Below are 26,156 nucleotides of genomic sequence, written 5' to 3'. Positions count from 1 at the left end.
AGATAGAAGGTCTTACAAAGAAGCCCACAAAACTGCTCTATTAAAGATGGAGCCACCAATTGCACAAATGCCACAAAGAAGACCCTGAAAGCAGATCATAACTGCATCATTCAAGTGATGTTTTTCTGCTCCTTCCCTCTTTCTTATTCCAAATCAAATAAAGCCTTGTGAATGGAGGAGAAGGACTGGAATAATAAAGTGGTAAAGTAGATGTAAATTATTTCACTCTCAAGAACAAGAGTTTTTACATCAGAAGCAGGCCAATCTGGGTGGAAAAGAAGTTTAAATTATTTAAAAGATTGAAATAGGAGAGTTGGGACTGGACATTTTGTAGCTTTTAAAGGGAGACTTCGTTTATTGATGGGAGGATTATTTTAAATTACTAAAAGTGACTTGCAAAGCTGTGGAACTTGTTTGACATATCATTGAAGGATAGGGAAGAAAAACTGGATAGAACAAGTTCAAAGGAATTAATGAAAAGACTATAATTGTGAGGATGAAAGTAGTAAGCATCATAGGAAAAGAAGAAAAGTTCTATGAGTTGAGTGAAAAAATAATTTCAGAAGTAAAATGGAAAAAGCACCATTTGAGTATGACTTGAAAATAACTTTGTGTAAATCAGAAGAAGGGAAGGAGAATAGATAAAATTTGAAGGAGAGAAGGAACAACTAACTCATAGACTTCGTTAGCTTGGGTTCCCTCGAAAACAAATCCTGAGGAAAAGCTTATGCAAGAATAGGAAAAATGGAAGTGAAGCAGGGAAAAACTGATAGCTAACTAAATGTGGTGCATTACTAAACTGAGCACTACTTCTCAACATTACAAACTCAGAAACTTTGGATGTCTTCAGACAAGTTATACAGAAATGTCATGCTTCAGAGCTGGCAGAGTGGCACCTGCCTGGTAAGTGTGAGGTCCTGAGTTCAAACACCAACATCGCCAAAAAAAACAAAAAACAAAAAAAACCCATGCTTTAGGAAATTGTCCTGGAGAAAGAAGAATGAAGAGGGAATTTGTTAGTTGGCTTCCTCTGTGTCCTATCTTTCATTGTCAAAGTTTGCCTCTCGCACAGCTAATTATCCTAAACTTTCCAGACATCTGGCCTCACCTGCACTTTCTAATAAGCTAAATCCCAGTATTATGTAGTGCAGTCCTTCTTCTTAGTCTAGAATTTGTGGGAGGATTCGAGACTCTAAGATTCAGTTGTGAAACCACTTGGGCTCATTGCAGTCTGGAATCGGTCACTGAGGTGGTAGCTGGGGCTGAACAAGCAGTTGATGGCTAGGTAGACTTTTGGAGGATCTGAAACAATGCATATGAGGTATCATGTACATTCCAAAATCTACATTGTAGCCTAAATATTCCCATCTGGATGGTCCAAAGATACCTCAATCTCAACATTTTAAAAAGATTTTTGAACCTTATATATGATGATATATTACACAGCCACTGAACAGAAGGTATTTGCAATACATAAAACTTAACAAAGGACCCCTACTAGAGGGATGTATAAAAATTTCCTCAAATCAATAAAATTGAAAAAAAACAATCCAGTAAAAAAATAGAGGAAAAACTTAACATATATTTCATAAAAGGGAAATCCAAATGCCTAATTTCTTCTTTTTTATTATTATTCATATGTGCATACAATGCTTGGGTCATTTCTCCCCCCTGCGCCCACCCCCTCCGCCCCCTCCCTCTGCCCCCCACCCCCTCGATACCCGGTAAAACTATTTTGCCCTTATCTCTAATTTTATTGAAGAGAGAGTATAAACAATAATAGGAAGGAACAAGGAAAACAGCTCAATTTCATCAGAAAAATTCCCTTGAAGTCATAATGATAATTCTATTAGTGGGTAGGGTATAGTAGAATATAACAGAAAGAATAAACCAATATTTTGCTGCAACAACTAGAAAAGAATAGATAAACCACAAAAATCATACTTTTCAGTTCATTTGTATTCATTTAGATGAATTAACATTTCACAGGGAAGAGTCCTCACTAAGTAAGTGATTGAGAGCTAACTGTGTTCTTTTCTCACACTATCTGATTATAGGCCCTGACTGAGGAAATGGGCTTGGTCTAGTCAGAAGTAATCCCTTGGGGAAAAGAGAAACAGAAGACAAGTTGACTGAAACATGGACTGGCATAATGGATTGGAATTCAAAGGTACATCAAATGTGCAGCCAGTTTATGACATAGACAATTAGAGTGAATCAAGAAACTGGTGGGTGTGGGTCCAGTAAGGCAAAGTAAAAGTTCCTGGTACTTAGGAGGCAGAGTCTTTCTGAAGTGAATAGGCCTGTAACAACCACACGACAGGTCTCTCTCTCAACAGATTTAACAGATTTTAAAAGTACATGGCAAGAGAAGCAAAGGAATTAAGTTAAAACTCCAAAGCCTAGAATTTCAAGGCTGAGGAGATAATCACCAGGTTTTCAATCAAAAACCTAGCAGGGTGACAGTTGAAAATGGGTTTGGAAAGACAAAAAGAAATCTCTTGTGATCTCATGGTATTCAAACTTCTGGTGGACAAATGAATCTCCAGTAGAGTTTCTAGCTTCTTCCACAGTAGACAAATACTTAAGACCTGTGAAGCTATCAATCAGAAGCTCAGACGGGCTACCTCCAAGGAACAGGGATAAATCAGAAATGAGAGTTCCACTAAAACTGTAAAACAGCTTCAATCTCAATCAATTCTAGGTTGGACTGAGGTGATTTTCACCTTACTCCATCTACATAACAAAACGTTGAGCCTTCTCTGGGGAAAAATAATGTTACCTGTATTCTCTATAGTCTTACTATATACAATATCTACATATAATTAAAAATTACAGCACAGATAAGGAATGGGGAAAATGAAACAAATAATCGAGATAAAAACAGAGCCGGAACCACATATGATCTATCTGTTGGAATTAATGGACAAGGACTTTAAAATCATCACTATAAACTATGATTTTAAAAACCAAAAAGAGAAAAATGGAGTGAAAAGTTCAGATCAGTTAAAGTTTAGAAGATCAAATGAAAAATATAATTCAAACAGTTAAAACTTATCAAATGGATTTAAAAGCACACTAGAGGGCTGGGGATGTAGTTCAAGGGTAGAGCACTTGCCTAATATGCACAAAGCCCTAGGTTTCTCAGCATCTCAAAAAAAGCAAGGAAAAAAATCATAAAAAGAGTAGTAGAGGGCTCAGCCTTTCTGATATCCTCCCATGCAGGAGTTCTGGCTTTCCTCATTTCAGTAAACTTCTTTCATTGCTTGCCACTCACCTATTGTCTAGGCTTGTCATTCTTCATAGCTCTGGACAAGAACCTGATGAATTCAACACTGTTATCATATTTTTTAAAAAGAGTACTGGATACAATGAAAGTTCCAAAGCAAGTATCCAAGCTAGGTGTAATGGCACACACCTATAATCCCAGTCCTTGGGAGGCTGAGACAGGAAAATCATATGATGACTTGGAAGCCAGCCTGGGCTAGATAAAGGGATGGAGGAAGGAAGGAAAGAAGAAGGGAGAGAGAGAGGAAGGAAGGAAAGAAGAAAGGAGAGAGAGAGGAAGGAAAGCAGGGAAGGAGGGGGAGTAAGGAAGGGAGAGAGAGAGGAAGGAAGGGAAGGAAGGAAGGAAGAAAAGGAGAAAAACTCCAAATTGAATGATAGAAAGATAAAAGATTAAGGGCAGACACATGGGACACAAGTCAAATGGTCTGAGACAAAGATAAATGGTAGATAGATAGATAGATGATAGATAGATAGAGACATAATCGAAGTATTGAATGGAGAGGAGGAAGAGAGTGAGAGTGAAAGAATATTGAATATATAATGGCCAAGAACTTCTCAAAATTGATAAAATTGTATCAACCCATAGATTCAAGAAGCTCATTCAGATAGACAACCAAGCCTAGATATAGCTAATAAAACTGCTGAAAAACAGAGACAGAAACCCCAATTCTTAAAAATCAGTCAGTAAAAAATGACGCATTACCTCTAAAAGAGTAACAATAAGTTTTCCATCTGACTTTTCAACAGAACCCAGAAAGACCATGGAATGTTATCATGTAATTCTTAAAAGAAAATAATTCCCAACTTCGAATTAAACCAATTATGCCAAGAAAAATATTTTTCAATATGAGGTCAAATGAAGATGACCTCAAGGAGAAAAATAATGAAGTGAATTTGTTGCCAGCAGATCCACAGAACAATAACTTCTAAAAGAATTTCTTCAGGCTGATGGATAATAATCCAAGATGAAGCACAGAGCTACAGGAAGAATGAATACCAGAAGGGTAAATACAAAAAGAGGTAAGAACAAAAGCTAGATTTAAAAACAGCAATAACAATAACAGTGTCTTGTGAGATTTATTACACATGTAGAAATAAAATGTATATGACAACAATCCCACAAAGGGAAGAATTGAAATAAATGGAACTAAATTATTAAATTAAATTATTGTCAGATTCTTCTATTTATGGTAGAAGTACTGATGTACTTTACCTGTATTTACTGTCTGTGTTAGTCAGCTTTCTTTAACAAGTACCTGATATAATCAACTTATAACGAAAAAAGGATTATTTTGGCCCACAGTTTTGGAAGTTTCAGTCCATGATCAGGCAGACCCAGTGCTTTTAGGAGTCTGGTGAAGCGGTGTCCAGTGTATTGTGTTGGGAGCTCATGGTTGGCACATGAAAAAGAGGAAGAGAGGTTCTATATTCCCACCATTTCCTTTAAGGGCACACCCCTCGTAACCAGAAGACCTCCCACTAGGGCCCACCTCTTAAAGTTTCTACTGCTTTCCAAAAGCACCAAGCTGGAGACCCAATACACATGGGTATTGGGGGGAATTTCAGATCCAAGCTATAGCATTCCACCCCTGGCCCCCCAAAGCTCATGTTCATCTAACAGTGCAAAATGCATTTAGCCCATTTCAAAGTTTCCAAAATCCTAATTGTTTTAGAGTTGCTCAAAAGTCCAAGCCCACAGTTTCCTCCAAGACTAAAGGCAAACCTAGCTATGAGATCCTGTGAAAATAAAAAAAATTACATACTTTCTTTTATTAACTTTCAATATATAATAGCACATTCCTGCTTCAAAAGGAAGGAATAAGGAAATAATGAGACATGAGACTGAAGCAAGACTGAAACCCCATAGGGCAAGCATGAGATCCTAAAACTCTATAATCAGCCTCTGGAGCACAGAATCTTAGGCACAGACAATATGCAGCTAAATTCTTTGCCATGGTGTAACATGGATGACCTTTAGTCCAATTCCCAATGGAATTCTCATTTCCATCTGAAACTTCATCAGCATTGCCTTTATTGTCTGCATTCCTATCAGCATTCTGGTCTTCTGAGCTCTCACCAGAACTGCCCATTAAGCTCTGTGTATAACATTCTAGACTCCTCTGCTTCTTCAAACTTTTCCAAATCTCTTCTGCAAGCCAATGCCAAAGGCTTTTCCACATCATCAGATATAGTCACAGCAGTGACCCCACTCTCAATACCAATTTTCTGTGGTAGCTTTCTGTCTCAACAATGAGGTAGTCAACCTTTATTTAGGCTCACAGTTTGGGAAGTTTTAGTCCATGGTCAGCAGAGTCATTGCTTTTAGAATTCAGTGGAGGGGGGCCAGCATATTAAGGCAGGAGCACATGGTGCAGCAAAACTGTTCACTTCATAGCCAATACATAAAAAAGAAGAAGAGGGGTTGGTGTCCCTCTATTCCCTTCAGGGGCACATCCCCATGACCAGAAGACCTTCATTAGGCCCTACCTCTTAAAGTTTCCACCACTTCCCAAAAGTGCCCAGCTGGGGACTAAGCCTTTAACTTATGGGTCTTTAGGGAAACTTAAAACTCAAACTATAGCACAGCCTTCTTTATAATGGCTATAATAAGTCAAATTTTGTAGCTACATGTCACTACTGAGTGCTTGATGTGGCCAGTTCAAATTGATATATGCTTTAAGAATAAAACACACCAGATTTGTAAGTCATACTAAGAAGGAAAGAATATAAAATATATCATACCAATTTTTATATTAATTACATGTTGAATGGTTATACTTTGAGTGTATTTGTTCAAATAAAACATTATTTTAATTAATTTCACTCCTGTCCTTTTTAATGTGGCTACTATAACATTTAACATTATATATGTGGCTTGTCTTGTATATCTGTTGGACAGTACTGCTCTAGAGCAGTGGTTCTTGAATAAGGTTAATTTGGTCACTTCAGGGGACATTTGGCAACATCTGGAGATATTTCTCCAGTGAGGGAAGGCGGACACTGCTACTTGGTAGAGGCCAATGGTGCAACTAAATATCCTACAATGCACAGCATCTCACAATAAATAATATCTGCTCCAAAATATCAATAGGACTGAGATTGAGAAACCCATCTATAAAGTAACTTAAAAGAATAATACCAAAAATATGTAACTAAAAATTATCAGCTAGTCAAGAGGAAGTGTAGGGTGTCAGGGTGAGGAGAAATAAGTAAATATCAGAAGAGACAAATAGAAAAAAATCATCAAGATACTAGATTTAATTCTAAATATATCAGTACTTAGATGCATACAGATAAACCAATTGAAAGATAAATATTGTGAGAATGAGTGAAAAATAAGATTCAATTATATGCTGTTTACAGGTTGTATACTTTAAAGATAAAACAAAAAAGGTTGAAAATAAATCCTAGAAATAACCCAAAGAAAACTATCATGGCCCTGTTAATATAGGAAAAAAGTAAACTTTAATGTAAGTAGTATTACTATTAGATATAAAGAGAGACATATTATAATGATTAAAGTATCGACTCAAAAGGAACACACATTTCAATGAACCCAATAGCATAATTTCAAAACATGTAAAGAAAAATAGAAAGAAAAATCTGAATGGTCTTATACTGGTTAAAGAAATTATATTCAAAAATTAAAACCCTTCCCCACAAATAAAACTACAGGCCCATATTGTTTACTGGAGAATTATTCCAAATATTTAAGGAAAGAAATAACACCAAAATATTAACTTCTTTCAAGCTATACTGAAAGAGTGAACACTTCCCAACACACTTTAGGTAGCCAGCATAAACTAATCAAAACAATTGAAAAACACAATAAAAAAGAAAGTTACTGGCCATGAACCTAGATGCCAAAATCCTGAATAAAATATTAACAAATCAAACTCTGTGATATGAAAAATGATTAAAAATAATGATCAAGTTAGATTTATTCCAGGAAGAAAAATTAGTTTAACATTTGAAAAATCAATTTAATTAATCATACTTACCAAATGAGAGAAAAACACGACCATCTCAATAACTATAGCAAGAGTATGTGATAAAGCTCAATACCCATAAAACTTTCAGCAAAACTGAAGAGAAAAAGAAACTTTAAAATCTGACAAAAGGCTGATCATGGTGGCTCACACCTATAATTCCAGTGACTGGGGAGGCAGAAATTGGGAGGATCATGGTTTTGAGGCTAGCCTAGGCAAAAAATTTAGAAAGATCCCCATCACAATAACTAAGCCTAGTGTGGTAGTCTACATCTGTCATCCCAACTCTGTGAGGGAGGAGGATTATAACCTGAGGCTGGCCTAGGCAAAAAAAGCACAAGATTCTTTCTGGAAAAACTGACACACATACACACACAAAAGGACTGGGGGCATGGCTCAAGTGGTAGAGCACCTGCTTAGCAAGTACAAGGACCCAAGTTCAAACTCTAATACCACCAAAAATAAAATAGATAAATTAAAAAACAATAAAGCTTATACAAGAAGACATAGAAGAATAATTTTATGATCTTGTGGTAGGAAAAGATTTAAATAGGACACAAAGATAGACTAATTATGAAATAAAAATTAAAAACTTCAGTTTATCAAAAATGCAAGAGAATAAAAAGGAAAGTTATAGTCCAGAGAAGATATTCATAGCACATTATGAATTAACCTTTGTGTGTATCCTGAGTTCATAAATAACTTCTACAAATAACATAAAGAAAAAATTATCTTAAAATTGACAAGAGATTTGAACAGGTCCTCCTACAAAGAAGATTTCCAAATTGGCAATAAGTTTCAACATCATTACCATCAGGGAAATGCAATTTAAAACTTTAAGGAGACCCCACTTATCTACCAGAAGAGCTAGTAATGAAATAGGACTGAGTACCAGGTATGGAAGAAAATTTGGGGCAACCAGAACTCTCACACTTGGCTAGTGAGTAGAAATTGATAAAAAAAAAAAAGTTAAAAACTTTTTGGCAGTAAACACAACAGGAGTCTTTGTAATTGGCTTAATAAGACATAGGGAGCATCCCAGTAGTTTTCTATATTGAGTTCTTCCTGCATGTTCAGTAGCAGATCTGGGGTTTTTCTATGATCCACAGGCTCAAAAAACACAACTCCAAAATTCCTGACTTAAATACTAAATAGGATACTAAATTTACAGGGAAACATTCAACTATAGAAAATTGCTCATCATGCCAGAAACCATTTTAGCAACCAAGTGATTTAAATAGTGGATAGACAATACTGCCCAAGGTAGACTTGACAATCAGACCTATGCTCTGTTGTTAAGAGTAGGCAAAAAAGCAATGAAAATACAGGCAAATTAGGCTAGTACCCCTTGTTCATTTGGTCATTTGTCAGGAACACAAAAGCATTCGACATTAGAAAATATAGAAATGGCTATCTTCATAGTACATGTAAAGTTCATTTATTGTAGTTAAAAATTTAAAATCGACTATCTCCATTTAATCATTATCAGAATTATTTCCCTAAAAAGTCACATATAGAGCTATACAAGATTAATAATAATTGACTGAAATGATGGTCATTTGATTGACAATCTGTGCAGGTGTACCTAAAATTCAGCCTACTTTTCTTACTGTAGTACAACATATGTTTTCAATATCACACCAAAGCTTATGGAAACAATAAGTGCTTGGTCTCAGTATTTATTTTTAAAGTAACTTTTAAATTGAAAATATTAACTTAGCAGAGGTATAGTCAACGGTGTTCTTTTAAATGATTATCACATTATACATTTAATTGTATATACATTTTTTCAAAACTTAGAATTTGAAGATAATATTCTCAAAGGACATAGATTGGCAGCTAGTCAATTTTTCAACACTGTACAATTTAATACATACCAATAAAATAAAATCAATTAAGCCTAAAAAAAAGAAATCAATATAACAGATGACATGCTAAAATCTACAGTAGCTGCTTATTTGGGTATAATTTGTATTTGAGATTAACTCATCTTTATATTCCTATTGGTTTTGATAGTGAGCCAATATAAATTTTTAAAACATGATTTCTAGAATATGTAATTAAATTTGGCACAGTTTATTCTAAGTCATGTATGATCTTTTTAATAGGAGTAAATCCTGTTCCTGCTATTTTGAATATTCATCTACTTTTCCTAGGATTTTAATGGTAAGTTTGCTCTTAACAAAAGGTCAAAAGTATTATTTGGGAATGCGTATTCAAAACCAAATTTGAAAGAAAATGAACTACAGTTAACTTTTAACAGAAATGCAATTTGAGAATTTAGAAATTCATCATTTTAATGACGTAAGAAATAAGCATTTCTCCTAAGAAACCACCTGTAACACATTAAGTATAAATCATAGTTTCTCAAGTGCTGTTTTGGGACCTTTATGTTGCAATTCCAGATGCATAAGTTGGTTAGGCAAGGGTATTATTGCATTGGGGGTGAGCAAAAAGAAAGTGATGAAAGACAAGCCTTAAAATAGGGGAGAAACACTTTGGAATTGAAGCTTGATATAGCATAAGCTAGAGGGAAAATTGTCTAATACAGAATAGCTAAGATTTTAATGTATAAACATCTATATACCACAGGATCATTAATTCACTGATTTTATTACATTTATTATTTTTGAGGGAAAATTGTCTAATACAGAATAGCTAAGATTTTAATGTATAAACATCTATATACCACAGGATCATTAATTCACTGATTTTATTACATTTATTATTTTTAAATTGGGGCGTGAAGTGTTTGAATCTGGTCCGAGCACGGGCAACTGTGGGTCCCAGGCAAGGATTATAAAACAAATGCCATTTGAACAGTTAAATCTGTCATGGAAAAACATGAGACATTTATACAAACTATGTCTAAGGAACTTGTGGAGACTTTCTGCTATTAATCAACTTGATAAAGATACTTCTGACCCTTTCAGCCTAAATGAGTTACTAGAATGAATTATCAAGGCAACACAAAGAGTTAAGGCAAAGGCTGAAGAATTTAACAGAAACATTGTTAAAAAATCCAGTGGATGGGTGGAAGTCCAGGATGAAGATAATATGGAATCAGAGTATGGTCCCAAAATGAAAAACAGTGTTGAAATAATACATGCAATTATATCTGCAATTATTGCTTCTGTATCTATAATAAGTGAAAGTATGAACAGTGAGGCCCTCCTGAATGTGCTGTTATATTAAATGGTATTTTGTGTGCATTACCTGAACCTGAAAAAAAGAAACTCCAGAGCTCCGTTCAGAAGACTGCCTATGAGGACACAGGAAACTGGCTTTTATCATGCTTCTGAGCAGGAGTTTGGAGACTAAAACAGGTTGCACATGTGTGCTGGTTCTGGTGCACTCGGCAGGCTTTATACTGCTGTGATTATGATTTGCAGGAAAATAGAGCAATTAAAGACATGCTGCTTGAGTACTTCATAAATGTTAATTATATTTAAAAAAGAAGAGGTAGATAAAACTTTCTCTTTTGGTCTGTTTGTGAGCTACTTTGTGTGCATGTGTGTGTGTGTGTGCTACTTCTTGTACACACAAGTACAAGGGGGTTTCTTTTTTTTTTTGCCTTTTTTTTTTAATTCATATGTGCATACAATGTTTGGGTCATTTCTCCCTCCTTCCCCCCACCTCCTTCCTTACCTCCCCCCCATCCCCTCGCTACCAGGCAGAGACTATTTTGCCCTTATCTCTAATTTTGTTAAAGAGAGAGTATAAGCAGTAATAGGAAGGACCAAGGGTTTTTGCTAGTTGAGATAAGGATAGCTATACAGGGAGTTGACTCGCATTGATTTCCTGTGCATGTGTGTTACCTTCTAAATTAATTCTTCTCTAACTAATCTTTTCTCTAGTTCCTGGTTCCCTTCTCCTATTGGCCTCTGTCGCTTTAAAGTATCTGCATTAGTTTCTCTGCATTGAGGGCAACAAATGCAATCTAGTTTTTTGGGTGTCTTACCTATCCTCATACCTCCCTTGTGTGCTCTCGCTTTATCATGTGATCAAAGTCCAATCCCCTTGTTGTGTTTACACAAGGGGGTTTCATTGTGATTATTCTATAGGTTCATACAGTGTACTTTTAACCAGTTTCAACCCCCTCTATTATATTCCCTTTATTCCCCACTCTCCTCCCCACCTTTCTTTTTTCTTTCTTTCTTTATATTAATTTTTTATTAGGATATATTTATTATATGAGGGGATTCATTGTGACAATTCCAAATAAGCTTATTTTGTACATTGGTTAAATCACTCCCATCTCTCCCCCTTGACCCTTTCCCCATCCCACTTAAAGCTTTTGCAAGAGGTTTCTTTGTTCTATTTCGTATAAGCATAAGAAGACCATCAACCATATCCCCTCACCTTAATCTCTTTCATTCACCCTCCCCCTTCCACAAGTACCCCTCCCACTGTACCTATTTTACAGTTCTTTCGTTATTAATATCTAAGTCAATGTTCAAAGGGGTTTCTCAATGTATCCCCACTGTGAATATACTTTACTTTTGTCCGTTCATCCCCTTTCATTACTCTCCCTTCCCCTTTACCTCTCATCCCTCATTTTTTTTAATTTTTATTTTATTCATATGTGCATACAATGTTTGGGACATTTCTCCCCCCTTCCCCCTCCCCCCCTCACCCTCCCTCTTCCCCCACCCCCTCACTACCAGGCAGAAACTATTTTGCCCTTATCTCTAATCTTGTTGAAGAGACAGTATAAGCAATAATAGGAAGGACCAAGGGTTTTTGCTAGTTGAGATAAGGATAGCTATACAGGAAGTTGACTCGCATTGATTTCCTGTGCATGTGTGTTACCTTCTAAATTAATTCTTCTTGAACTAACCTTTTCTCTAGCTCCTGGTCCCCTTCTCCTATTGGCCTCAGTTGCTTTAAATAAAGTATCTGTTTTAGTTTCTCTGCATTGAGGGCAACAAATGTTATCTAGTTTTTTGGGTGTCTTACCTATCCTCATACCTCCCTTGTGTGCTCTCGCTTTATCATGTGATCAAAGTCCAATCCCCTTGTTGTGTTTGCCCTTGATCTAATGTCCGCATATCAGGGAGAACATACTCTTTTTGGTCTTTTGGGCCAGGCTAACCTCACTCAGAATGATGTTCTCCAATTCCATCCATTTACCAGTGAATGATAACATTTCATTCTTCTTCATGGCTGCATAAAATTCCACTGTGTATAAATACCACATTTTCTTGATCCATTTGTCAGTAGTGGGTCATCTTGGTTATTTCCATAACTTGGCTATTGTGAATAGTGCTGCAATAAACATGGGTGTGCAGGTGCTTCTGGAGTAACCTGTGTCACATTCCTTTGGGTATATCCCCAAGAGTGGTATTGCTGGATCATATAGTAGATCAATGTTTAGATTTTTAAGTAGCCTCCAAATTTTTTCCAGAGTGGTTGTACTAGTTTACATTGCCACCAGCGTGTAAGAGGATTCTTTTTTCCCCGCATCCTCACCAACACCTGTTGGTGGTGGTGTTGCTAATGATGGCTATTCTAACAGGGGTAAGGTGGAATATTAGTGTGGTTTTAATTTGCATTTCCTTTATTGCTAGAGCATTTTTTCATGTGTTTTTTGGCCATTTGAATTTCTTCTTTTGAGAAAGTTCTGTTTAGTTCACTTGCCCATTTCTTTATTGGTTCATAAATTTTGGGAGAATTTAGTTTTTTAAGTTCCCTATGTATTCTGGTTACCAGTCCTTTGTCTGATGTGTAGCTGGCAAATATTTTCTCCCACTCTGTGGGTGTTCTCTTCGGTTTAGAGACCATTTCTTTTGTTGAGCAGAAGCTTTTTAGTTTTATGAAGTCCCATTTATCTATTCTATCTCTTAGTTGCTGTGCTGCTGGGGTTCCATTGAGAAAGTTCTTGCCTATAGTTATTAATTCCAAGGTATTTCCTACTCTTTCCTGTACCAACTTTAGAGTTTGGGGTCTGATATTAAGATCCTTGATCCATTTTGAGTTAATATTGGTATAGGGTCCATCCCTCATTTTTAACAGCTTTCAGTATATATCCTTATTTCCTTTATCTTCACAGATGTTTTCTTTTAGGATATTGTTGATACTCTATCATTCTCTTTTTCTTTCCCTCCTTCCTGAAGTTCCATAGAGTAGTTCCACTATTACGAACATGTTCTACATATGAATTTGTATATGATCGTGTTTTTTGTGTTTATCTTTTGGATCTATCTTCCATGTATTAGAGAAAACATGCAGCCTTTGTCTTTCTGAGCCTGGCTTGTTTCACTTTCAGGATGTCCTCCAATTGCATCCATTTACCTTCAACCACATGATGTCATTATTCCTTCTGGCTGAGTAAAACTCCATTTTATATATAAATAAATGTGAGATATATATATCTATATATATAGATATATATATATTACATTTTCTTCATCCATTCATCAGTTGTAGGACATCTGGGTTGTTTCCATAGCTTGGCTATTATGGATAGTGCTTTGATGAACATTGTTGTCAGGTGTCTCTATTGTATCCTGACTTACATTCCTTTGGGTAGATGCCCAGGAGTGGTATCACTGGATTATATAGCAGTTCTATCTTTAGCTTTTTGAGGGATCTCCATACTGCTTTCTATAATGATTGTACTAATTTGCATTCCCACCAACAGTGCGTAAGGGTTCCTGTTTTATTGAATCCTTGCCAGTATTTTCTGTTGTTATTGCCCTTGAATATGACCATTCTAACTGAAGTGAGATAATCTTAGTGTAGTTTTAATCTGCTTCTCTTTTATAGCCAGGGAAATTGAATACTTCTTCATGTATTTATTTACCTTTTGTACCTCTTCCTTTGAGAATTCTTTGTTTAATTCATGTGCCCATTTCTTCATTGGGATGTCAATTCTTTGGTTGAGTTTTTTTAGTTCCCTGCATATTCTGGATATTAGTCCCTTATCAGATGAGAAGCTGGAAAGATTTCCTCCTATTCTGTAGGCTGTCTTGAGTCTGGGGACTGTTTCTTTTGCTGTGCAGAAGCTCTTTAGTTTGACACAGTTCCATTTGTTCTTTCTTTTATATGCTGAGCCTTTTGAGTTCTATTTAGGAAGTTGTTCCTTATGCCTATATGTTCCAATATATTTCCTACTACTTTCTGTAGTTATTTCAAAGTTTCAGACCTTAAATTAAAGGTCTTTGATCTACTTTAAATTTATATTGGTACAGGGTGAACGACAGGAATCTAGTTTCAGTCTTTTATATGTGGATGCTTAGTTCTCCCAGCAACATTTGTTGAAGAGGCTGTCTTTTCTCTATGGTCTGTTTTGGGCTCCTTTGTCAATGATCAGTTGGCTGTAGCTATGTGGATTTATGTCTGGGTCATTTATTCTAATACCTTGGTTTTCATGTTTGTTTTTGTGCCAATACCATGCTGTTTTTATTATTATGGTTATTATGGTTCTGTAGTATTGTTTGAAATCAGGAATTGTGATACCTCCAGCATTGGACTTTTTGCTCAGAATTGCTTTGACTATTCGAGGTCTTTTGTGTTTTCATATAAATTTTAGGACTGATTTTTCTATCTCTGTGAAGAATGTCATTGGAATTTTGATAGGGATTGCATTGAACATTTAGATTGCTTTTGGTAGTATGGCCATTTTCACAATGTTGATTCTACCAATTCACAAGTATGGAAGGACTTTCCATCTTCTGATGTCTTTGATTTCTCTCTTCAGTGTTTTACAGTTTTCATTGAAAAAACCTTTACTAAATTTATTCCAAGGTATCTTTTTGAGATTATTATAAATGGATTATTTTCCTGATATCTTTCTCAGTCTGTTCATTGTTGGTATATAAGAAAGCTACTAATTTCTGTATATTAATTTTGTATCCTGCTACTTTAACAAAAGAGTTTATGATTTCTAAGAGTTTTTTGGTGGGGTTTTTAGGGTCTTTTAGGTATAAGAATCATGTCATCTGCAAATAGGGGTAGTTTTAGTTCTTCTTTCTCTATTTGAATCCCCTTTATTTCTTGCTTTTGTCTTATTGCTCTGGCTAGGAATTCCAAAATTAAATTGAATAAGAGTAGGGAAAAGCAGGTATCCCTGTCTCATTCCTGACTTTAGTGGGAATGGTTTCAGTTGTTCTACATTTAGTATAATTTTGACTGTAGGCTTATCTATGTAGCCTTTATTATGTTGAGGAACATTCCTTCTATTCCTAGTTTCTTCAGAGCTTTTATCATGAAAGGGTGCTGAATTTTGTCAAAGGCATTTTCTGCATCTATTGAGAGGACCATGCAATCTTTGTCCTTGCTTGTAACTATATGCTGTATTACATTTACAGATTTGCATATGTTGAACCATCCTTGCATCCTTGGAATGAAACTGACTTGGTCATGGTGTATGATATTTTTGATGTGTTGTTGAGTTCTGTTTGCCAGTATTTTGTTGAGAATTTTTGTGTCTATATTCATTAAAGACATTGGTCTGTAATTCTCTTTTTTTTTTGTTGTTGCATATTTATTGGGTTTTGGAATGAGTATAACACTGGCTTCATAGAATGAATTTGATAGTGTTCCTTCTGTTTCTATTTTATGGAAGAGTTTGATGTGTATTGGTATTAGGTTTGGAAGAATTTAGCCATTAATCCATCAGATCCTGGGATCTTCCTTGTAGGGATGTTCTTTATTACTGCTTCAACCTCATTGCTTGCTATAGGTCTATTTAGGTGGTTAATAACTTCTTTGTTCAATTTTGGTATGTTATGTGCATCTAGAAATTTATCCATTTCTTCTAGATTTTCCAGTTTCGTTATGATAACTCCATAGGTGTATACAGTGTACTTTTAACCAGTTCCCCCTTCTGTTATATTCCCTCTACTCCTCACTCTCCTCCCCCCTTCCCAAACAGTGTTGGGTGGATTTCCTTATGCTATCTTCATATCTTCTTCACTCCCCAGTATTCTTTCCTTTTCTCTCTCACTCCCACTGATTCCCCTTCAAACAGTCCTCCTTTTACACTCAAATGCTATCATCATCATCACCACCATCATAATAATTTTAGGTCTAAAGTCCACATGTGAGTGAAAACATGTGATATTTGGCTTTTTGAGTTTGGCTTATCTCACTAAGCAGGATGATCTCAAGTTCCCTCATCATGGGCACAGCCATAGCAAACCTGACTGGTCACCTCCCACATGTTTCCTCCTTCTTCAGGTGCCAACTTTAACTCTGAATACCATGTGACAGTCTTTTTGACTCTTGTGTTTGATTTGTGAACTTCTTTGAACCAATAAACTCTCCATGTTGATTATTAAGTTTAATTTTCCATAAGGAATGTTAAAATTTTTTCTGTTTTTCTCAATTTCTTGCCTGATTTTTCTTGCTATTGGATTGGAAAAAAACATAAATTTCCTGAGAAATGGTAAGAAGGAATTTCCCAGAAAGATAATGGACAAGACTGTTACCAATTTTTACTCCCAAACTGGGTCTTTTTTCCCTCTGGGAACTATAGAACCAATAACAAGAGCAGATGCCTATTGAACAGCTTAGGAGACTTTTATTCTTGGCCAAGATTAGGAGAGGTGGGAAATTAAGCCAGAAAATCAGTATCTCCACCCTTGGAAGTGGGGCAGTTATAGATGTAGAGCAAAAGAAATGAGGGGGAGGGATAGGCTAACAAAGGGGCAGAATACTCATTTTTTGTAGTTAATGGGGATTTTCTGCAAGTTTAGACACCACCTTTTTTTGCTGTTGTCATGGTTCTTTCTGGTCATGCCATGACAATTCTGTAAGCTACTTTAAAAAAAAATTATGTCAGAAACATTGCTATCACAAGAATGATTTTTAAATCATTCTAACAATCACATGGCATTGAGGTTTCAGGTAATTCATTTTCAATTAAAATATGTAATGAATCAAATCCAGAAAAACTTGATCTATCAAGTTTTTTTTTTTAAACTATAGCTGAAGATCTAAATCCATAAAAGACTTTTTAGGAAGAATATGAGACTTTTAAGCCAACACTAAAATATATCAAGAAACTCATACTTTTTACATTACAAAGTCTAAAAAGAAAAGCCTAGCATCATAACATAATCAGTTAGATAGAAACTAATTAGCTACTAAAGAATTTTGCTGTAGATCTTTATTGTGTCAACTTTGATTGACCTTGACATTTTGCCTCAATTGTACCTTAAACTCCTCAAGAACAAGACCTTTACATATTCCTTTGTAAACACACATGACAGAATTTCATTTATCTTTGGATATTTTTCTTTTACATATATATATAAATGTATATATATAGTTATAATAAGTTTTTGTGGAAATCCTTGTGAAAAGATAAAAAATAGAAATAAGACATTCTGTTTTATTCCGGATAACTTAATCTATCTTCAATAGATCCAAAGGATAAACATATACACAAATACAAACTTGAACATACATACATATAGAGAGAGAACGTGTTTGCAGTAGTGGGACCGTTTGAGGGGAATAAGGGGAAGAAGAAAGAAAAAGAGAATGATGATGAATAATATCAAAATACATTGCATCTGTGTGGAAGATGGCACAAGAAACACACTGAAAGCTCTTGAACAGTAGGGGATGGGGGAAAGGGTAAGGGAGAGTAATAGAGGGGGTTAATTCTAACAAAGCACAATATATCCATGGGTGAAATACCATGGTGTGCCCCCCCACCCCCAACAATGAACATATAGTTAAAATTGAAGGGCAAGAATGTAAATCAGGTCTTGTTGGGGGGTTGGTTACCAGTGGGAGGTTGAGGATGAATGGAGAGGATAAAGGAGGGTGAATATGGTCAATGTACCTAAATAATTGTGTAAACATAGAGCAATGAAACCTGTTGAAATCATTTTAATTAGGCAGGAGGGAGCTGGGTGAACCCAGTCAAGATACATTATAGGAACATATAGAAATACCACAGTGAAACTCACCTATACGACTAATATATGCCAATAAAAATGTTAAAAAGAAGTAACAGGAATGTGACCAGATATTAAAGTCAATCTTAGTAATCTCATGTTATTTGTTTTAAAATTTCATTCAAAATGAAGTGAATAATTCTGTATTTTCAAAGTTCATCTTCAATTGCTTCTCAGTAAGCAGGCCCAATAATTTATTCTGTAAAGTTATAATTAAAATGAGTTTCTGATGAAAGAATTTGAATTTAAACCCATTTATTTCTTGAGTGTGAGACTTCTTTGGGAAACAAAATGAAAAATACTCCAAATGTGAGCTACATCTTAATAGATATTTTTCCCAAGTTCATGCGGCTGCTGTTTGCACCATACTCAGTGTTTGTGGAAGACTCAGCCTAGCCATTGAGAGCTGTGAATTTATCACAAGTCGTTTTAACTGTACAGCCATGTCACAGCACACACTTCACATATCCTTGTTTATTTTATTTTATCATTAAATTGAATGGTAACAGGTGAGCTTTGTGAGTTCTAGGGAGAACCATAATTGCATTTGAAACTAACCTATGATTACAAATAAATTGGAAAAAGTGTGTCCCTATAGATTAGATCTGGCCCTCTGCCCTAATTCCACTTTTTAAATTTATTTATTTATTTAGTGCTGGATATGGAATCCAGGGCTTCTTACAAGCTAGGCAAATGTTCTAGCTTGTTCTGATCCCAGGCCCCCAATTACACTTTAATTGCCATATACTCAAAGCCATCGTTACTCAGGATTTGTTTTTCCACCCATTTAGTAAATCCAAAGAGGAGATTCTGGCCTGCTATTATACTGCCCATCATGGGCCATTCCCATGTGTGGCTACTGAGCAGTTGGAATATGGCCAGTCAAATGCAAATGTTTGTTACATGCATAATACACATGGATTTGAAAACTTAGTATGAAAAAACATGTAAAGTGTCACACTAGTAATTTTTCATAACATTATATAAAATGTTATTAAAATTAATTTGATCTTTTATTAGTGTGGTTTTTAGAGAATTAAAAATTGCAGAGTGAAAAGGCTAGACATTGATCTACCATTTGATCCAGCAATACCACCCTTGGGGATATACCCAAAAGACTGTGACACAGGTTACTCCAGAGGCACCTGCACACCCATGTTTATTGCAGCACTATTCACAATAGCCCAGTTATGGAAACAGCCAAGATGCCCCAGCACTGACAAATGGATTAAGAAAATGTGGTATCTATACACAATGGAATTTTATGCAGCCATGAAGAAGAACAAAATGTTATCATTCGCTGGTAAATGGATGGAAGTGGAGAACATCATTCTGAGTGAGGTTAGCCTGGCCCAAAAGACCAAAAATCATATGTTCTCCCTCATATGTGGACATTAGATCAAGGGCAAACACAACAAGGGGATTGGACTTTGAGCACATGATAAAAGCGAGAGCACACAAGGGAGGGGTGAGGATAGGTAAGACACCTAAAAAACTAGCTAGCATTTGTTGCCCTTAACGCAGAGAAACTAAAGCAGATACCTTAAAGCAACTGAGGCCAATAGGAAAAGGGGACCAGGAACTAGAGAAAAGGTTAGATCAAGAAGAATTAACCTAGAAGGTAACACACACGCACAGGAAATTAATGTGAGTCAACTCCCTATATAGCTATCCTTATCTCAACCAGTAAAAACCCTTGCTCCTTCCTATTATTGCTTATACTCTCTCTACAACAAAATTAGAAATAAGGGCAAAATAGTTTCTGCTGGGTATTGAGAGGGTGGGGAGGGGAGGGAGGGGGCGGAATGGGTGGTAAGGGACGGGGTGGAGGCAGGGGGGAGAAATGACCCAACCCTTGTATGCACATATAAATAATAAAAGAAAAAAAATTACAGAGTGAAAAAATGTGGCATAAAAAGACTTTCTCTTACTTAAAAATATCACCAAGCCTGGTACAGTAGCTCACATGTGTAATCCTAGTTACTCAGGAGGCAGAGATTGGGAGGATGGTGGTTCAAGGCCAGCCCAGGCAAACAGCCAGACCCATCTCAACCAATAAAAACTGGGCAGAGTGGCAAGAGCCTTTCATCCCAGCTATGTGGGAAACAACATCTCTAACGACTTGACCCAAGCAGCTGCATGGCCCAGGGAGGATGATCAGGACCGTAGAGCCCTAGGCACCACCATCCATGGTGGTCACCAGCCATGGCAGCCATCACCCTGGCACTTGGAATGAGTTTCCCTCTCCATCCATCCTCCACCCCCAACCTGTCCTGTGATACAGGCCACTGGCAGGGTTCTGGAGAGTGATTGGGAGGCATGCCTCGCCTGACCCATCCTATCCCAGACTTTAAATTGCCTCTGAAGGGCCTGAGGATGGGGCTTAAAGCTGCCAGGCACAAGGGGAAAAAAGGTGAGCCTGGCATGCCCTCACACCAGCTTCCCAGCTGCACCTCTCAGTGTGGCCTGGAAGCCCCGCCTTTCCTATTAGGAACCACACTCACAGCCTAGCCAACAGACAGAGTTCCCCTGGCTGGCAGCAGGAGGAGACGGCGACGTGCCCGAGACCTGCCATCTACATGATGAGACTCCATGGCCACCACTCCACCATGAGCATCTAGGGTAGCTAAAGGTGTGAGCTCTGGCAGCCACAGTCCTAGGCCTCTAACCAGACCACCCTTTCCTGGAGCTGCTGTGAGTAAGCAGCCATCTTCCTCTTCCTCCCTTGTCCTGTTCCCTTGCCTGTCTACATATCATGCCTCTTTTTTCCTGGGCACCAACTCTTGCCCCCATGCCCTGCAGGCAACTTTCAAGGTTGCGTTCCCCTGTCCCAGACACACATGCCCTGGGCCCACCAGTAAGTGGCTGGCACCCTTCACTGCTGAGACTTACAGGCTTAGATACCAGGTTCTACAGACAGTTTCTAAGTCTCCTTTCTTTAGGGAAGCTAACAAGGCCTGACAGTGGGACTGTAGGAATAGGGCACCTACTTAGCAGATGTAAGGCCATGAGTTCAAATCCTACTTTAATTTGTTTACATTATTTATCATATTTTTCTCACTTTTGTTTTCTCTTTATTAGGATAATAATTGAGTTAGAATTCAGGAACAGCATTCCTTACAGGAACCCTCATGCAGAGCTGGAGAGGTGACCCTTAGAACAGTTGACCTGAATTCAGGGTATCCTGTTGCTTGCTTCCTCCAGAGATGTCTGACAAGATCTGCTTGATAGGACCTGTATTGGAGGCTTCCTTGATTCAAGGGGGATGCCTTGCAAACCTTAAAAGTTCTCATTCTCTCTCAAAGGGTAATTTCCTTCTTCTCCATTTTCCTCTCTCCACAGGCTGGCATGGGGGAAAACCAACTCAGTCCCAACAGAATCCCCACTTGACTGTATCCTTAAATACTGGGAATGTTTTGACCCTGCTAACCTAAAAAATGAGCCTTTGACCTATTACTGTAAAGAAGTGTGGCCCCAATATTAACTGGGGACTAAAAGGTGGTGTGAAAATGAGAGTCTTGATTATGACACCATCTTACAGTTAGATCAGTTTTGTAAAAAACAAGAGAGATGGTCAGAGATACCATTCATGCATGCCTTTATGGCCTTATATCAAAACCCAACCCTCCATAAGGAGATCCACTAGACCCCAACAAAAGCTTTAGGAGGAATACTTGGGTATCCTAGATGATCCTTTGTACAAGGGGCATCACGTGTCTTACAAAGGGAAACCCCATTGCCTTCCCACTGCCTCCTCCTCAGACTCCTCCCACAGCATCCCCACTGTCTATGAATCAACCACATACCCAAAATGGGATATCTTACTCAGAGACTCCTCAGACAGTGCTCCCATTATGAGAAGTGTCAGGGCCCGAGGGATCAATTCGTGTTCATGTGCTCTTTACTGTAAATGATATTCAACAGTGTAGGGGAAAATTAAAGAGATATACTCAGGACCCAGATAAATTTTCAACTGAGTTTCAGACCCTGATATTAGGGTTTGATCTCTCTTAGAGGGATGTTCAGTTCCTCTGGCTAATTGTTGCACTGTTACAGAAAGGGAGAAAATCCTCACTGCAGCCCATACGGAGGCAGATGGGGCCTTCACTAGGGATCCTATAGTCTGACAACCAGGAAATGTTACTGTCCCAGCGATTGAACCTCACTGGGATTATAATACCCCAGAGGAATGCAAAACAGGGCCCAGATGTTAAAGCAATCCTTCATGGAATGAAATCAGGGGCCACAAAGCCTGTAAATTATAACAAGGTTAAAGGAGTTATTCGAAAGCAAAGAAGAACCCTATGGCCTTTTATGATAGGCTAGAGGAAGCCTTTAGGAAATATACTAGCCTTGATCCTAAATCCATTGAAGGGGCTTCCCTCTTAAACCACCATTTGTTAATTACTCTGCCTCAGATATTAGGCAAAAGCTTCAGAAGCTGCATCTGGGACCCCTGACCAATAAAACTCAGCTGTAGATGTTGCTTTTCAGGTCTCCAACAATCGTGACCTGGAAAAGGAAAGGAAGGAACAGAGTAAGGAAAGAAGGCAAGCCAAGCTTATGACTGCTGTGATTAGGGGCGCCCCCAAGGCCCAAAAAACATCCTCAAGCAAAAAGGCCAAAAAGCCATCTTGCTTCAAAAGCAAGAAGTCAGAGCATTTGGCTGCCTAGAGCCACCCCCAGGACCCTGTCATGAGTGCTCCAGAACAGGAGATACCTAATGGCACTGAAAGATGGACTGTCCCCACTCCCAGAGAGGACTCCAGCCAGTCAAAGTCTGGCTGTATCAGTTGAAGCTGCATGTGACTGACGAGGCCTGGGGTGCTCTCAACAGCTCCCACATAAGCTTGTTATCACTTATGAGGAACCTCGGGTGGCCTTGGAAATCTTGGGTAAGCAAATTCAATTTCTTATTGGCATAAGGGCACACATTACTATGTTCTCCCTGCCTGCAGGGAAGCCTTCCTCTCAGTCCACAAGTGTAGTGGGGGGCTAACAGGAAAAAATCAAATTAGAAACTTCATTCCCCTCCTTCCTTGCTGTATTGAAACTTTTTATGCATAAATTTCTCCTGGTCCCTAGTTTCCCCACCCCACTCTTGGGCCAGGACATAATGAAAAAGTGAGTATGGTCCTGCCAATGGGCCATGCACCAGAGCTCCTAATGCTTCAGAAGGGACTCCAAAGGGCCCATAAAATTCCTTTGGAGGTGAACCAACAGGTAAGCCCCTCCACTTGGTATGATGGGATACCTGCAAGGGCAAAGATAGCTATTCCTCTTAAGGTACAACTCAAAGACCCAAACCTCTATCCCACTTGTAAGCAATATACTCTTAAATAGGAGGCTAAGAGGGGCTACAATCAATTGTTAAGACATTTTAAAAACATGGACTGTTAAGACCTTGTTAATCTCCCCACAACACTCCTATCTTACCTGTAATAAAACCAACAGAAGAATATAAGATGGTACAGAATTTGTGGCTGGTAAATGAGGCTGTGATTTCCATTCACACTCTAGTAGCTGATCCATGTACTACCCTATCTCAAATACCTGAACGTAGTAAATGGTTCACAGTCTTGGACTTAAAAGATGCTTTCTTTACCATTCTTCTGCACCAAGACTCCCAATATCTCTTTGCTTTTGAGTGGGAGATTTTTTTTTTTTTATAAGGGAAAAGCAACAGTATTCGTGGACAGTACTGCCCCAAGGATTTTGAGATAGCTCTCACCTGTTTTCCAGGGCATTGAGAAAGGATTTATGGGAACTTCAGATTAGGGAAGGAGGACTTCTTCAATATATAGATGACCTCCTGATCTGTAGCACAACCCAGGACATTTCAAACGCCAACACTGTTTTGGTTCTTAATTTCTTAGCTGTTAGGGGATATAAAGACTCAAAAGGCAAGGCCCAAGTCTCCTTCCAGGAAGTCCACTATCTAGTTCCTGTTGCTCCCAGGGCCCGGAGACTGTCTGCAGAAAGGATAGAGGCCATCTGTACCTTGGGGGTACCACTGACTAAATACCAACTCCGTTCATTTTTGGGAATGGCAGGATTCTACCAGATCTGAATACCCAACTCTGGAGTCATAGCAAAGCCTCTCTATGAGGCCACAAAGAGACCAGATAATGAGCCTTTAGAATGGACTGGAGAAATAGACTGTGCCTATAAAACACTAAAAAAGGCTGTCATTGAGGCTCAAGCTTTAGGGATCCCCAACTTAACAAAACTCTTTGTACTGGATGTGTGAGAAAAAAAGGGAAATGCTGTGGGTGTCCTGACCCCCAAATTAAGAACAGAACCTTATCCAGTAGCCTACCTTTCAAAAAAAACTATATAGGACAGCCTTAGGTTGGCCAGGATGTCTAAGGGCCATAGCTGCTACTGCCCTGTAGAGGAGGCAATGAAGATAATCCTGGGTGAGCAACTAGAAGTTCTGATGCCACACCAAGTCAGAGCCACCCTAGAATTAAAAAGTCACTTGTGGAGGTCTGGGGAAAGGTTGAGTAAATAACAAACCATCCTTTTAGAGTTTCCAGAAGTGACCATAAAGACTTGTAATGTATTAAATAATGCATCTTTGCTGGCTTCTGAACTAATGATTGAGCAGGTGATTGTACAAACCTATGCCAGCAGGCCGGATCTGATAGACCAGCCACTCCTTGAACCCGAGGATGACTGGTTTATTGATGAAAGTAGTTTTATGCTAAATGGAGAAAAAAAAGCAAGATGTGTAGTGTTGAGTTATGAGGAAGGCATTGAGGCATGGCCCTTGTCAGCTGGGACTTCTACCCAAAAGGCTGAACTAATAGCTTTAACTAGAGCTCTGACTCTGAGAAAGACAAAAAGGCTCAATGTCTATACTGACTCCACATATGCCTTCCTAGTATTGCATGCTTATGCAGCTATATGGAAAGAAAGAGGACTCCTTTCTGGTAGACAATCACCAATAAAACACGGGAAGGAAATTCTCTAATTATTAGAGGCTATCCACCTACCAAAGGAAGTGGCAGTGATCCACGACCAGGGATATCAAAGAGACCTAATTCTGGTGTAACGGGGACAACTGAGTAGACCAAAAAAGCTAAACAAGCAGTTCTGCAGCCTCTAGATGCCTCACCAGCCTCCATCCTGGCCCTCTTTTCCTCACAAGAGCCTATATATCTCAAATATATTCCTAGTGAGGAAAAAGAGGCTGCCCAGAGGGAAAGACATAAAGAGTGAGCTTGGTGGTATATGGATGGTGAACTAGTCTTGGTCCAAGCAATCCAATGGAAAGTAGTAAAGTCTATACATGACACTTTCCACTTGGGCTGAGATGTAATGAAGGGGCTAATAAGCAGGCTGTTTGTGGGAACCAGAGTAAGGTCTACACTCTGCTGGGAGTGCTCCCTGTGCTACTATAATGATCCTGGTCCTAAACTTACCCCACTGGTTGATTCAATCCAGAGGTGAGGCTCTTACCTAGGAAAGGATTGGCAGATAAATTTCACTCACATGCCACTCTGCTAAGGATACAAACAGCTGCTAGTTTTTATAGATACCTTCACAGGGTGGATTAAGGTTTTTCCCAACCAGACAGAAAGAGCCTCTGAGGTGGCAAAGGCCCTTCTAAAAGAAATTATTCCTGTTTGGTCTGCTCTGAACACTCCAGAGTGATAATAGACCAGCTTTTATCTACAGGTCATCCAAGGAGTCTCCTAACACCCTGGGAATTAAATATAATTTACATTCAATTTGGAGACCCCAGTCCTCCAGTAAAGTGGAAAAGACCAATCAAACAATCCAACAAACCTTGGCCAAAGTTTGCCAAGATCCATCTCAGACCTTTTGAAATGCTCTATATGAGGCCATTTCTCTCCAACACCATAGCGATAGATCCCGAGACTGACAGACTTTTAAAGTATGGAATGGGTCTAGTGACATTTCGACAAGCATTCCAAAAGTTGAGAAACAAGGTCCTATG

The 26,156-nt window shown here is 38.0% G+C and overlaps 1 long non-coding RNA gene across 2 annotated transcripts in view; it reads left to right on the top strand.

The window, feature by feature from the left end:
• The window catches only part of LOC141424945 (uncharacterized), a 47,697-nt gene extending 23,750 nt beyond the window's left edge, over positions 1 to 23,947 (top strand). For both annotated transcript variants that reach the window (XR_012449917.1, XR_012449916.1), the window contains exons 2-5: positions 2,058 to 2,170; positions 4,036 to 4,308; positions 9,386 to 9,443; positions 21,533 to 23,947. This is a non-coding gene — a long non-coding RNA (uncharacterized lncRNA). The remainder of the gene's footprint in view (positions 1 to 2,057; positions 2,171 to 4,035; positions 4,309 to 9,385; positions 9,444 to 21,532) is intronic.
• The last annotated feature ends 2,209 nt before the right edge of the window (positions 23,948 to 26,156 follow it).

This window comes from Castor canadensis, chromosome 7, assembly GCF_047511655.1.
Source record: "Castor canadensis chromosome 7, mCasCan1.hap1v2, whole genome shotgun sequence".
Classification (NCBI taxonomy): Eukaryota; Metazoa; Chordata; class Mammalia; order Rodentia; family Castoridae; genus Castor; species Castor canadensis.
This window is presented reverse-complemented; position numbering and strand designations above follow the sequence as displayed.